At 40.0% G+C, this 14,840-nt stretch overlaps 1 protein-coding gene, 1 non-coding gene and 1 pseudogene across 7 annotated transcripts in view; 1 reads left to right on the top strand and 2 right to left on the bottom strand.

The window, feature by feature from the left end:
- PLEKHA7 (pleckstrin homology domain containing A7) overlaps positions 1–14,840 on the bottom strand; it is a 226,704-nt gene that overhangs the window by 58,891 nt on the left and 152,973 nt on the right. The gene's annotated exons all lie outside the window — the stretch shown is intronic.
- LOC128566285 (U4 spliceosomal RNA) lies at positions 4,822–4,962 on the bottom strand. The gene has a single exon (XR_008374546.1). It is a non-coding gene; the product is annotated as a U4 spliceosomal RNA (small nuclear RNA).
- LOC128565244 (KRR1 small subunit processome component homolog) lies at positions 7,592–14,638 on the top strand (annotated as a pseudogene).

The raw sequence follows: 14,840 nt of genomic DNA, 5'->3' as shown, positions 1-14,840 counted from the left end.
GGGTCACACCCTCGCCAAGTCGCTGAAGCTTTATATCCTAGCTTACTGCTTTGGTTTCACTTGCTCTGCTATTTCCAGTGGTTACTCCAATTGTGAAACCCAAGTAACTGTATCTCCTTGTTATTCACACCCCAAAGATAAACAGCACCTTGTCATAAAAGCCAGATAGTGAAACAAATATGCCACTTATGTGCATGGCACAGTAGAATTAAAGGGAAATGAAGGATTCTTCAACTAAAGACCCAAGCATTATAGGTATAGTGTCTCAGCTTAACCAACCGTAATATCAGTTTTACTTTACTAATCAAACACCATGTATTTGCAGAATACCTATGTAACTCCCAGTGGGACAGGCACTTGGTAAGTATAAGACAGCAGTAGAGAAAAGAGCCTTTGCCTTCAAAGACAGATAACCCTAAAGCCCCATTTAATTATGGTAACCACATTTACTACTGTTCTCATAAATAACTAACCCCCAAATCATAAAGTCTACTAGTGTTCTCCAACCTTGGAGCTAATTTTATAACTGTACATCTTAATTCTTAGTGTGTGCATGTACATGAGCATACACATTCCCATATATGCTAGTACTTCCTGGAGATAAATTTATTAGAGGGAGATAAATCCTTTTATTCAGATTAACACCAGCATTTACTGCAAAATAAACACTTTAGGGGTAACTAAAAGAATGGCAGTCTGCTTGCCACCAGGCAATTTTCCAGCCCCCAAGACAGTGATTGCCAACCAGTATGCCATAGCACACTGGTGTGCCGGGAGAGGATCTTAGGTGTGCCTCGAAAATTTTTAAAGATCATTAATTAAATTATTTTCAAAAGACGTTCAAAGAACAGTAAGTATATTATTTGTCTTTACTCTTTTTTTTTTGAGACAGAGTTTCACTATGTCGGCGTTGGTAGAGTACTGGTACAGCTCACAGTACCTCGAACTCTTGGGCTTAAGTGATTCTCTTGCCTCAGCCTCCCAAGTAGCTGGGACTACGGTGCTGGCCACAATGCCCGGCTATTTTGTTGTTGTTGTTGTTGTAGTTGTCATTGTTGTTTGGCAGGCCTGGTGTATGTGGCCGGCGCCCTAGCCACCGAGCTACAGGCACTGAGCCAAGTCTTTACTCTTTTTTTTGATCAACATAATTTAAGTGTGCTACGGAAGTTTAACTACAGGTTCAAGAGTGCTGTGAGATAAAACAGGTTGAAAAATACTTCCCTAAGATTTTGGGTTATGACCATCTCCTTATCCCATGGTTCTCGGGACTTACCTAGGACACACATTTGTGTCCAAGATGTTCGGGCTATGGCTATGGGTGGGAATGATGAAGGAAATGTACCCTACTTCCAGCCCTATCTGACTTAAACGTTTAACTTACTAAGTTACAGTATTTAAGGTCAACAGTTTTTTTTGGTATCCTCTCTGTCTCCTTGCATTCCCAACAATTTAACACATGACTCCTCAAATCAGGACAGTTGTCACAAAAGAGATCAGCAATACTCAATTTAGCCAAGTGATGAAGAAGAATAAAGCACCCCGTAAATGACTGTCATTCAGGAGACCTGGCCATGCAGAACACAGATGTTTAGCTAACACAATGGAAGTCTTTCCCAGGTGGGCTATGCCGGTCACTGATTCATCATGAACACCTGAAATTAGTGATTGTTCAAAAACACAGAGAATTCCTGACACTCAGAGACCATTTTGGCCATATGTGTTACTTTCTGAAAATGACAAACCCAGAGGGCATAGGGTTTAGAGTTGGTTGGACCTGGATTTAAGAACTGGCTCCACCAGTCCACCACCTGGGTGACCTTAAGCAACTGACTTCTCTGGTTTCAGGTTCCTCATCTACAAGACGGGATAACAGCTCCTGCCTTCTTGCGTTGTGAGGATTAAAGATGACAATGCAGAGAAAGAGCACAGCACAGTGTCTGGCACACATTATGCCCTCAAATACAAAAGTCTTAACTACCCAGTATCTATTCTCTTCTTTGCCCCAATTTTTTCAAAGAAGCAATGACTCCAGCAAAAAAGCTTACATTTCCCAATCTCCCTTATAGTTGAGGGTGGTCCTGTAATATAACTCTAGCCAATAAAATATAAGCAGAAATTGCTAGGTAGAGTCTTCTGAGAAAGTCTGTAAAAGAAGCTAGGCTTAGCTAACCCTTTTCTTCCTGCCTAGAATTTAGACTCTGCTGGATTGCAAGGTGACAAAAATATGGATGAAAGTCATACACTAAAAGCTTGGGTAGAAATGACAAACAGCCTGGGTCACTGATTGTATTAATGGAGCTATTGTACCAACCTGAAATACCTACCTCTGGATTCTTGTTATCCAAGAAAACTAAGATACAGTTTGATTATGCCATGCTAAGTTGGGTTGTTCATTACTAGTGGCCAAATAATCCCTTACTGATACAAAAGGCTAAGCTTTATCACTGACAGGGGTTGGGCCCCTCTATTTCTGGCACATCACAGAATGCTATGTGCCTGCTTAGAGCAAATTCTTATTTTCCCCTGCAAGTGGGAAGAGCACATATCTAAGACTGGCAATAATTCTCTTACTCCTTTTCTTCACAAGAACTTGGATGCTAACAGATCTGTCATTCAGGAGACCTGGCCATGCAGAACACAGATGTTTAGCTAACACAATGGAAGTCTTGCGTTGTGAGACGCAAACAACTGAACACTGATTATTTTATTCTGCTTCTAAATCCTTTATTTTACCAGGCAATAAGGAATACTTCCCTCTACCTTAACACTAACCACACATACATTGCTGCACCACCACCACCACCACCCCCACATTAAATCTCATTCAAAGACTGAGGTGGAAAGAGAAATGGCGGTTTGCAAGAGCTTGGTTGAACCTTGGTCCTGCTGACAGACACAGTCCTTCTGTTGGAGTCCCCTTGAAGGGACTCCTCTCCATTCACCTCACCTAAATGATCAAGCTGGCAGCACAAGACCAAGGGCCAAGCCACTGATATTCTTGGAGAGTTTGATTTGAGCCAGGCCAGAAGGCACAAGTCCTACCACAGAAAGTAAGCTCACCTGTGTTAATAGAGCCTGAGTCCTGAGAACTGATCCCCAATCTTAGGAATAGGGTGGGCTCAAAAGTCACAATCTACCCTGGGCAAAATCAATAGACTTGCACAAAAAGACTGAAGAGAAAGGGGACCAAAGTTATCCAGAGAGCCCTAAAGCAGGCTTCCTCACTTGAATTAGTTCCTAGCGTTTGAGGATGGAGACAGCAGGAGAGAAATGGAGACAAGAGTCAGTTTTTTCTTTTCCCCAGAGTTAACTAGGGCAGGTCCCTTGGGATGTAGGAGGACAGCCTACTACCTTTCATGTTCTGCTCTGCTCTACCTTAATTAACAATGGAGGGCCTCACAGCTCTGACCACACTCCACAATTCTCTAACCTTCCCTCTTGAGAGAAGAGTGAGGCTGCAATATCAATGAAACAGATTACAAAGCTGAGGTGGCCTTTTGCCTCAGTAGAGCAGCTACTGGCAAAGCCCCTTGTGAAGTAAAAGGCTTGATAAACTAGACCAAGAAGAGAGTCTGCTACCTGGTACAGCTCCAACCTAAGTCAGTCTGAGACTCTCTAGGACATGCCACGCTCGCTCACTTTCCATCTCTCTATGGCAGTCACGGGGTCATCCACGTTTTTATGGCCAATGCTTAATTATTATTACCATATGTTGGATCCTAATGTGTGGATAAACTTGACATACCATCTCTAATTTCTACAAGAATCTTGCAAGGTCAGGGGACTTTAAGCCCCTTGAGGCTAAGGTTACTTACAAGAAATTGTCTTTAATGAAGGCTAGGGGTGCTGGCAGCAGCAGCTATCACTGACTGAGCACTTACTAAAATACAAACCCCTGAACTAAGCACTTGACTGTCTCTTCTCATTGCACAACCCTCAGGACTAGAGATACTATTTTTTCATTACAGATATTGAAAAGTTAAGCTCAGTCAGGTTAACAAGCTTGTCCAGGATGATGCAACTAGTGACATTAGCAGGACTCAAACCCCGTGTGAAGCAACTCCAAAGCCTAGTGCCAGGCTGAAATTTTGTCTATAAATTACTTCTGCTGAGGGACCAAGAAGCTTGTCTAGCTTCAGGGGCTGTCTGAGTAACACTTTACTAAGGGTGATCAGAGTAGAGAAGTCCAAAGATTTAGTTCTCCAAAGAGAGTACAGATGCCCCATTTCTCCCCATGTGAGTTTGGGAACAGTGTCTAGATCACTTCTAGCTGTCCCAAGTCCTCATCTGAACATCTTACAGGTAGAGGTTTTACAGCTGTTTTGTTCATCTGTTCACTTATTCATTCACCCACTGGCCTAGCCAGTCAAATATCCATGCACCTGGTGCTGATTGTAATCTCAAAAGACATAACCTTGAATACCATAATCTCAAATATTATGGAAATGAAATCCTGAAAGATAAAAATTTCTAACATCTAAAATCTCAAAAATCACAATCCTGAAAGATAAAAATCCAAAATGTTGAAATCCCAAAAGCTAGGTTTGGCATGGAGAAGCTAAATATCATTCCTTCTTACTATATTCTCTACAACACAACAGAAGCAATCTGTGAAACTGTTACCTCACGAAAAGGCTGCGGTAAGTTAAGCATATGATGCTATTTAAAGGAGAAAGACAAAAGTTTAAAAGCGAATTATTATTGGTCCTGCAAAAAGAGAAAAATCATTTAATTGCAATGGCTGAGCAATAACCAGACTTTCAAATGGACAGCATATTCCCTTCTTTTCCTCTCTCTCTCTCTCTTTTCTTTAAAAAACAATCTCTGCAGAGACTGTGAAAAATTGCCAATGCTCACTCTATTTCAAGTCATCATGGTAGGGTATTGGGAAAAGTTTTCAATCAGCAATAATCGTGCCTCGGATAAATCTCATTGGCTATGACACTGCCACTATGCAAAGCTGGACAGAATACTATTAAAAAATTTGTAAACCACTTTCCAAATACAAGCTGCAAAAATCACAGAAGTGAAAAGACAAGGGAAAAATAAAAATCTCCTCTGTCAGTATAAATAGTGTAAAGACTTAGAGAGTTCTAATCCCTTTCATGCATTTTTGGCAAAAACTTTCCACAAAAGTACATCATTTTAACACTGACTTTGTAAGCACTGTGCATACACATAAAAATGCTGAAACTTACTTAATAAATGAAGAGATGGCGTTTTTGTTAGGTGTACACCTGCATTTGTGAAAGACAAAATTTCTCATGATCTCAGCTCTTTGGGTGACTGCATATGTGGATTGTATCTTTCTTGGTTCTCTGCCCATAGCCCTAACATTTTCCTTGGGAACTCACTTTCAGTCCCCATGGCCTGAGTAGGGTTCTACCTCTGCTCCCCAGAAGCATGTATCCCAGAAGTATGCCAATGAGTGTAGTGCATTCTTTGGCTATGGGGGCAGTTTAGGGTATAAATGTGATTTAAGCCTGTCTAACCAGAATGAATCAAGACAAGACTAGCTCTTTGCTACTGGAGTTTAACCTTGATGAACATGAGTCTAGAACCACTGTAGCTATTTTGCCATCAGACCCTAGCTATCCCAGGGATCTCCACTGCAACTCAAGACTAAATCCAACCCACAGGTGAGAAGAGTCTAGAGCCTAAGTGAATGATTTGTAATGACATCTCCAGACTTGAACCAAGTAGTTTCTAAGATCTATCTTAAAATTTTCAGTGACATGAACCAATAAATACCCCCCCTTTTAAGATAAATGTCTGTATTTTCTGTCATCTCAGTCAAGAATCCCAATATAGGCTTGGTACAGTAGCTCACATCTGTAATCCCAACATTTTGGGAGGCCAAGATTGAAGGATTGTTTGAGCTGATGAGTTCCAGACCACCCTGGGCAACATAGTGAAACTCTACCTCTACAACAAATAGAAAATTAGCCAAGCATGGTGGTGCACGGCCATAGTCCTGGCTACTAGGAAGGCTGAGACAGGAAGATTGCTTGAGCCCAGGAGTTTGAGGTTTCAATGAGCTATTCTGATGCAATCCTAGCCGAGGCAACACAGTAAGAGTGTCTCAAAAAAAAAAAAAAAAAAAAACAGTTTTAATATACCAGCTACCATTCATAAAGAAAGTACCTGGCTCAGCACCCGTAGCTCAGTTGAGTAGGGCACCAGCCCTATACACCGAAGCTGGCAGGTTTAAGCCTGGCCTGGGCCTGCTAAACAACAATGACAATTGCAACCAAAAAATAGGCGAGTGTTGTGGCAAGTGCCTGTAGTCCCAGCTACTTGGGAGGCTGAGGCAAGAGAATCGCTTAAGCCCAAGAGTTAGAGGTTGCTGTGAACTGTGACACCACAGCACTCTACCGAGGGTGACCTAGTAGGAAGGAAGGAAGGAGGGAAGGAAGGAAGGAAGGACGGACCAGCCTGTATGAATAAGGATAGAAGAATTTGAATGAGAATTACACAGGGTAAGAACAAAATGCTTGGGGCTACCCACTTACAGAGATGGAGTTTTTCTAATTTAGCTTACCAACCTGGAGAAGAGGCAAGATTTAGTTCTGCCTGATGAATAATTTTAACTAAGCTGAACATCTTATTCTGGAAAAACAGAACATTTAATAAGTCTATATTTTCTTGGCTGACAATTTCAGCCCTCAGAAAGTTAAGAGGAAATGTTATTATGTCTTTATTGTGACTCAGATGGCAGAACACATTGGTTTCATTTTTAAAAAAGGGAAGAAATCTTGGTCAAATATGATCATGCAGTCTAAAGAGTTTATTAAGAGCATAATAAGAATAAATATCAAAAATTTCAGAGAAAAGCTAGGGCCTGAGACCAGGAAAAGGGAAGCAGCCCTTCCAAAACCAAAATCTGATAACTAAAAAATACCCAAATCTTGGCTAGCTAACATTTGTCAATCACAGCATTTTTTCCTGTAAAGTCCAATTTTATTCTCAAATTCTCTTTTATCAAGTACCTTAGTCAGCCACAATGAATTGAGCAAAGTTGGGGGAGAAGAAACCATTTGTTATCTCTGGTCTAACAACAGGGAACTCATACAGCTCAGATTATAGAAGGACATGTACAAGAAATTGAAGGTGCAACGCAAGGTTAAGCACAAGTCCATAGTGGAATGGGCCCACATGAATGATGGCAAAAAGGGTAAAGTCTAGAGGAGCTAAGATTTGTTTATTTAAAGCAAAACAAAAAAAAAATTTTGTTTTTTTTATTTTAATTTTTATTCATTAATTTATTCAGCTAATACAGGAAAGGTAAAATTTCTGTTTTCTTAAGAATTAAAATGGGGGAGGGGCCGACTGAACGCAGCTTCCGAAAGAGGCTCCTATCCAAAAAGAATGATAATGTCCAGAAACAGCCCAATTAAGCTGAAGACTGGGAGCCCAGCCGAGAGAGAAATGATAACTGCAGGTCACCTCTGCTAAGGCAAGCTTCAACTCCAAGAAACCAAGCTTCAGTTTTTGGCCGGGGCTGGGTTTGAACCCACCACTTCTGGCATATGGGGCCGGTGCCTTTGAGCCACAAGGCCACCCAACCAGTACCACCAGAAGCAACTTGAACATGGCGACTTCTGCCCTGGACGAGCCTGGCAAAGCAGCTGGAAAAAGGCAATTTCCCAACCAGAAGCCAAAGCTGGAGAATCAAGATGAATCAGAACTCCTCACTCTTCCTGATAGTTGGAAGAAACCAGCTTTTTCCAAAGAGGACAATCCCAGAGGACTCTTGGAGGAGAGCAGTTTTGCAACTTTGTTTCCAAAATATAGAGAGGCCTACATGAAAGACTATTGGCCATTGGTGCAGAAAGCCTTGAATGAACATCATATTAATGCAACCCTGGACTTGATTGAGAGCAGCATGACTGTTTGTACTACAAAGAAGATCTTTGATGCATATATCATCATTAGGGCCCAGAGCTAATAAAACTATTAGTAAGGAGTGTTTCATTTGAAAAGGCAGTACGAATTCTTCAGGATGATATTGCATGTGACATTATTAAAATAGGTTCTTCAGTAAGAAATAAAGATTTGTCAAAAGAAGATAACGGCTTATTGGTCCCAAAGGATCTAGCTTGAAGGCATTGGAACTCTTAACAAACTGTTATGTTATGGTTCAGGGAAATACAGTTTCAGCCATTGGACCTTTTGTGGTTTAAAAGGGGTGCAGAAAGTAGTCCTAGATACTATGAAGAATATTCATCCAACTTATACTATCAAAACCTTAATGATTAAAAGAGAACTGGCAAAAGATTCTGAATTACGATCACAAAGTTGGGAAAGATTTTTGCCACAGTTCAAAGACGAAAATGTGAATAAATGCAAGGAACCAGAGAAAAAAACTGTTCAGAAAAAATATACACCATTCCCACCATGCCAGACAGAAAGTCAGATTGATAAAGAATTGACTAGTGGTGAATACTTTTTGAAGGCGCATCAGAAGCAGCGACAGAAAATGGAAGCAATAAAGGCTAAATAAGCAGAAGCTCTCAAGAGCAAAGAAACAAAGCTTTTATTCCACCTAAAGAAAAACCAGTTGTGAAACTGAAGGAAGCTTCTACTGAAACTAAATTGATGTGACCACTAAAGAAAAGGTTAAGAAAGCAAAGAACAAGAAACTGGGAGCTCTTACAGCTGAGGAAGTTAAGCTTAAGATGGAAGCAGATGAGAAAAAAAAAAGAAGAAAAAGTAACACACAAAACCCTTCACTACAACTTAAGATGCTACCTCCTTTTGTAAAAGATTTTGAGATACTAGGGCATTAGTTGCCTTATCTGGGAGAAAGAATACTCTGACGACTTCTTTTCCCTGAGTTTTAACAGTGTTCTTTATAAATATAAATTATTGCATTCTCCATGTATTTTTGAAAAATTTTGTACTAGAAAGTGGTATATATTGTACCAGGCAAGTTTTGCCTAAGTATGATTTTAGGAGTGATTTTTTTAGGTTTTTTATATATAGATTTTTGGAACATAACCACTGTAATAATGTCTTAGCATTTGATTTTCGGGAAAATAAATACCAATTTTTAAATGCCTGCTGCCTAACAATAACAAGTAAATATTTAACTTTATTCCAAAAAAAAAAAAAGGAATTAAAATAAAGGAAGGGAGGGCTTTAAAAAAAATGAGACGTGAGTACCTCTGCTTGGGAAAGATGACCCATAAATAGAGAAAGCTGAATACTTCAACTTCTGGACTAACTTCTGTATCCTCATTGAAAAAAATGAGCTTCACCAGGAAAAGGAGAACAACCTTGGTTAAGAGAAACTTCAAAGTCCAAGATGGGGAGGAAGAACAGGAAGCTCCAGACTCCCGTAGCTGTGCCACAGGGACCGAACTTGGAGATAGGTTCAAGGAACCTCCTGGGTGACCTCTGAGGAATCAAAGGGAACAGGAAAAGGCTAGAATGGTGAGGGCCAGGAAACAGCATCCTGATTTTCTTTTCTTTTCCTTTTTTTTTTTTTTTTTTTTTTTTTTTGAGGCAGATCCTCAAGCTGTCGCCCTGGGTAGAGTGCTATGGCGTCACAGCTCACAGCAACCTCCAACTCCTAGGCGTAAGTGATTCTCTTGCCTCAGCCTCCCAAGTAGCTGGGACTACAGGTGCCTGCCACAATGCTGGCTATTTTTTGGTTGTAGTTGTCATTGTTTGGCAGGCCCAGGCTGGATTTGAACCTGCCAGCTCTGGTGTATGTGGCTGGCACCTTAGCCACTTGAGGTACAGGTGCTGAGCCAACATCCTGATTTTCAAAGAAGGGGAGAAAAAAGATTCCATTAACCCTAAGACTGGAGAGCCTACCATCAATCTCTGTAAGAGACTAAGCTGCATTGTTCACCTGGCGGGTTTTAGAGCACACGAGAAAGGAAGCACCCAGAAAAGGCAAAAGACTCAACAGAAGAGTGGGCAGAGGAGACAGGTACAGGCAATTTGCCAAAGAGCAAATTTAAGTGGCCAAAACTATAAAAGGTCTCTACCATTACAGAAATATACATTAAATTAAGATAATCGGATACCATTTGTGCAGGTCAGTAAAATTAAGACTGCTGATATCAGCTATTGGAGAAGATATGGGGAAATGATACTTTCATTAGTGGAATACATAGCTTTCTTTAAAGGGCAATTTGCTGGTATTAACTAAAATTAAAAATGCATTGTATTTTGACCAAGCAATGTGAAAGATTCATACATTCAGAGGCTTATAGAAGGTTTTTCAACTTAGGACTGTTTAAAACAGTAAAAATTAGAAAAACATTTTATTTTTAATTTAAATTTTATTTTGTTTCAGATTAATATGAGGATATACAAATGATTAGGTTACAGTTGTTTGTGTTTAAGTTTGTTAAGTTCAAGTTGTGGTTGAGCCCTTCACCTGGGGTGTGTGCTGTGTACCCTTACATTGCTCCCATTAGGTGAAAGCTTACTAATCCCTCTCTCTCCTTCCCTTTTCCCTTTTACTCCTTCCCCCTCCCCCTCACTTCAATTTAATTTTGTTTTTCCCTCATGTGGGGGTGTAGTTGTTTATCTACTAGCTTTATATTAGTATTGAGTACATTGGATTTTTGCTTCTCCATTCTTCTGATACTTTACTTAGAAGAATGTTCTTCAACTCCATCCAGGTAAAATACAAAAGATGTAAAGTCTTCATCTTTTATGGCTGAGTAGTATTCCATGTTGTACCTACATCACAGTTTATTTATTCATTCATTAGTTGATAGGCACTTGGGTTGATTCCACATCTTGGAGATTGTGATGAACATTCTAGTGCAAATGTCTTTATGGTAAAATAACTTTTTTTCTTCTGGGTAGATATGGGATTGTGGGATCAAATGGAAGGTTTACTTTTAGCTCTTTGAGGATTCTCCATACTTCTTTCTATAGAGGCTGTATTCGTTTGGAATCCCACCAGCAATGTAAAAGTGTTCCCTTCTCTCCACATCCACACCAGCATCTGCAGCTTTTGGACTTGGTGATGTGGACTGTTTTCACTGGAGTTAGGTGATATCTCAGGATGGTTTTGATTTTCATTTCTCTGATGGTTAGGGATGATGAGCATTTTTTCACATGTTTTTGGCCATTCATCTGTCTTCTTCAGAGGAGGTTCTGTTCAAATTTCTTGCCCACTTATAAATGGGATTGTTTGCCCTTTTCTTGATTAGTTTGAGTTTTCTGTAGATTCTAGTTATCAGCCCTTTGTCAGATTTGCAGCATGCAAATACCTTCTCTCATTCTGAAGTTTGTCTGTATGTTGTAGTTGTTGTATCCTTAGCTGTGAAGAAGCTTTTTAGTTTGAGCACGTCCCATTCATTATCTTTGGTGTTGCTGCAATTGCCACAGGGAGGTCTTCTTTATAAAATCCTTTCCCAAGCCAATGTTAAGAGTTTTTCCCACACTTTCTCTTAGAATTTTTATCATTTTGTGTCTTAAATTTAAATCTTTTATCCAGTGAGAGTCAATTTTTTTAAGTGGTGAGAGGTGTGGGTCCAGTTTCAGTCTTCTACATGTGGCTAACCAGGTCTCCCAGCACCATTTATTGAATGGGGATTCTTTTCCTCAGTATATGCTTTTATTTGTCTTCTTGAAGATCAGATGGCAATATATGTAGCTGGGTTCATTTCTAGGTTCTCTATTCTATTCCATAGATCTACATCTCTATTTTTGTGCCAGTACCATGCTGTTTTGATCACTGTAGACTTACAGCATAATTTGGCAAAAAAATTTTTTAAAAACTGTTCAAGGGTTAGCATGTGCTTAAATGCAAGGTCTGACAATTAAGTTTGCATACTCATCCTAGATAAAGTGCTACATATCTCATTGCTGAATATCACTGTAATCACCTTTGAAGTCCTCCCCTTAGGAAGCTATTCATCAACACCAGTGCCTACTCCACCCTTCGAAGCAATTTTGGAACATATTTTTCTGGAATGGCCATTAAAGTTGTCATCATATTACCCCTGTTGTTCTACATATATCATCAAAATGTCTTCCTTTCAGTATTTCCTTTATGTTCAGGTAAAGAAAAAAGTCACTGGGAAACCAGATCAAGTAAGTAAAGTAGGGAGAGTGTTCCAATACAGTTATTTGTTTACTGACCAAATACTCCTTCACAGAGAGTGCCATGTGAGCTGGTGCAAGAGCCATGAGTTGTCAGCCAAGATTTTCAGTTAAGACTTTTCTGTTTCTCTATTGATGTTTGATTAGTCTGCTATGCTTCTCACAATCAGCCAATGATTTTGACACATAATTTGATGAATTTTTGCAATGTTTTCATCAGTTTTGGTTGTTATTGGCATCCTGATCTCTCTTTGTCAGTGATACTTTCTCTCCCCTCAGAAAATCATTTAATCCATTTGTACACTGCCATCTCTTTCTCTCACTCTCTTTTCTTTCTCTTTCTCTCACACTCTGTTGCCCATGCTAGAGTGCTGTGGCATCAGCCTAGCTCACAGCAACCTCAAACTCCTAGGTTTAAGTGATCCTCCTGCCTCAGCCTCCCTGGTACTGGGATTACAGATGCTCACTACAAACCCAACTAATTTTTCTATGACTAACACTTTCTTCATGGCATTATCCCCTACACTTGAACAAACCTGTCCCTAATTTCACTTCTTTTTTTTTTTTTTTTTTTTGTGGTTTTTGGCCGGGGCTGGGTTTGAACCCACCACCTCCGGCATATGGGACCCGCGTCCTACTCCTTGAGCCACAGGCGCCGCCCAACCTAATTTCACTTCTACTCTTGTAAAATTTAACAACAAATTTACAAATGTTTATTCATTGCTGTAAATCACAATGGCACATAAAAGCATGCAACAACAATAATGAACACCACTTAGCAAGATACTGCCACATGTGAACACAAACACAGGTGTTAAGATTGATATACCAAGGTTATGAAACCTTACCAAATTGTTTGTACAGTGCTGCCAATGTAAGTGCAAGTTGGCAAGTTAGAAAACTTAACTGCCAGACCTCATACATTATGCTACATCTATGCTATGGAACACCATTCTATAGCCAGTCAAAATTAAAGGTGATTCATATATACTGACATTGAATGATCTTCAAGATGCTTTAAGAAAATGAGAGAAACCCATATATTCTGTAAGTGCAGTACGTGTATATTAATAAATATGTAGAAAATTGTTTAAAAGAATACCAATTAAAAAAAGAAAAGAAAAGAATATCAATTTACAGAGATGTACTCCGGGAAGGCGATTTGGGATATCTTTGTGTTTACTTTTTACATTTTTTATACATTGAGAATGTCTTCATTTATTGCATACACACACACACAGACTTGGCCCTCCATATCTGCAGGTTCCACATCCATGGATCCAATCAAGCACTGAAAAAATTTGGGGAAAAAATAGATGGCTTTGTCTATATTAAATAAGTACAGACGTTTCCCCTTGTTTTTCCCTAAAAAATATAACAGCTACTTACATAGCATTTACATTGTATTAGGTATAAGTAACCTAGAAATGATTTGAAGTATACAGGAGGATGTGGGTAGTATATAAATATGTACCATTTTCTTAGGGACTTGTGCATCATGGATTTTGATACCTGCAGGGTTCAGGGGAGGGTTCTAGAACCAATCCCCCATGGATACTGAGGGACAACTGTATACGTATGTATACACACACACACACACACACACACACATATATATGTATTTTTAAAGAAAGAAAAACTAAAACTAGGAAATGGTGAGTGTTAGGGACTAGCACGTGCTCTAAGAGTAAGACACCCAGTTTCCTTTTTCTGGGATGAGGAGAGAAATGCCCATGAACTGACACCTAGGTTTTGGCAGAGTCTTTCATATCATTATCATTGAAACGAGAAAAATTCAGCCTGATGATCTCCTAGCATTGTCATTGAATACCTATAGGTAATAGTGGCTGATTCAGGCACTATTACCTATAGTAATAGGGCAGTCTTTGGTCCTGTCCTGTTTAACAGGTTCATTCATTCATACTTTCAATTTCTCATTCACTCACCCATTCAGACATCTGAGAGTTTACTATATGTCAGATGCTATGCAGAAGATATGAAGATGCCAAGGGCCTCAGATACTGAAAAGTAAAGAGAAAGGGTGGAAAACAGCATGAAGAGTGCTTGGACTGAAGGGTTATGGAAGCTCCAGAGGGTAGGGCCTGACCCATCCTGGCCTCTAGGTCACTAACCATACACCCACACACCAATCAATAGTCTGCTTCCCTCCAGAAAGAGAGCATGAAGTAAGGAAGTACCACAATTCCAAAAACCACATATATATGAGTTGGAAGAAGTTAACAAGCTACACATACCACGTGAAATCCATTTCTAGTCCCTGAAAAGTCCCACCTGTAGGTTGTGGGAGAGTACATTTTTATTTTAAGACCTTGCGGCAAGAATATCAACGAGGCCTCTATCCAGAGTAAGGTGTCAGGATAGGGAAGAATGAGGCCCATGTCAGAAGAAGACCAGCCAAAGCTATGTCCTGGCTTTTTCAGAGCTACTCTGATCTCTTTCTGGGCTCCAAATTCTACACACATTCCTCCTCTGTTTTCTCTCAGGGAATCACCTACAGCCAACAGACAGGAATTTCGAGATCTCTGATTATATCCTTGGGTAGACCACTCAAGAGAGGCTGAAAGATGGCTCCCAGGTCAGCCCTCAGCAGGCAGTCTGCAGCAGATTTTCAGTGTGCAAGACCTTCCCTGACTGCCCCAATACCCCAAAATATGACACTCCAAGGCTGTCCCTTCCACCACACAGAAGAAGAAATGAGAAGTACACATATGCCAGCTTCCATGCCTACAGATCCCATAGAGTCA

The sequence above is a fragment of the Nycticebus coucang genome, chromosome 14, assembly GCF_027406575.1.
Source record: "Nycticebus coucang isolate mNycCou1 chromosome 14, mNycCou1.pri, whole genome shotgun sequence".
NCBI classification, from domain to species: Eukaryota; Metazoa; Chordata; class Mammalia; order Primates; family Lorisidae; genus Nycticebus; species Nycticebus coucang.
This window is presented reverse-complemented; position numbering and strand designations above follow the sequence as displayed.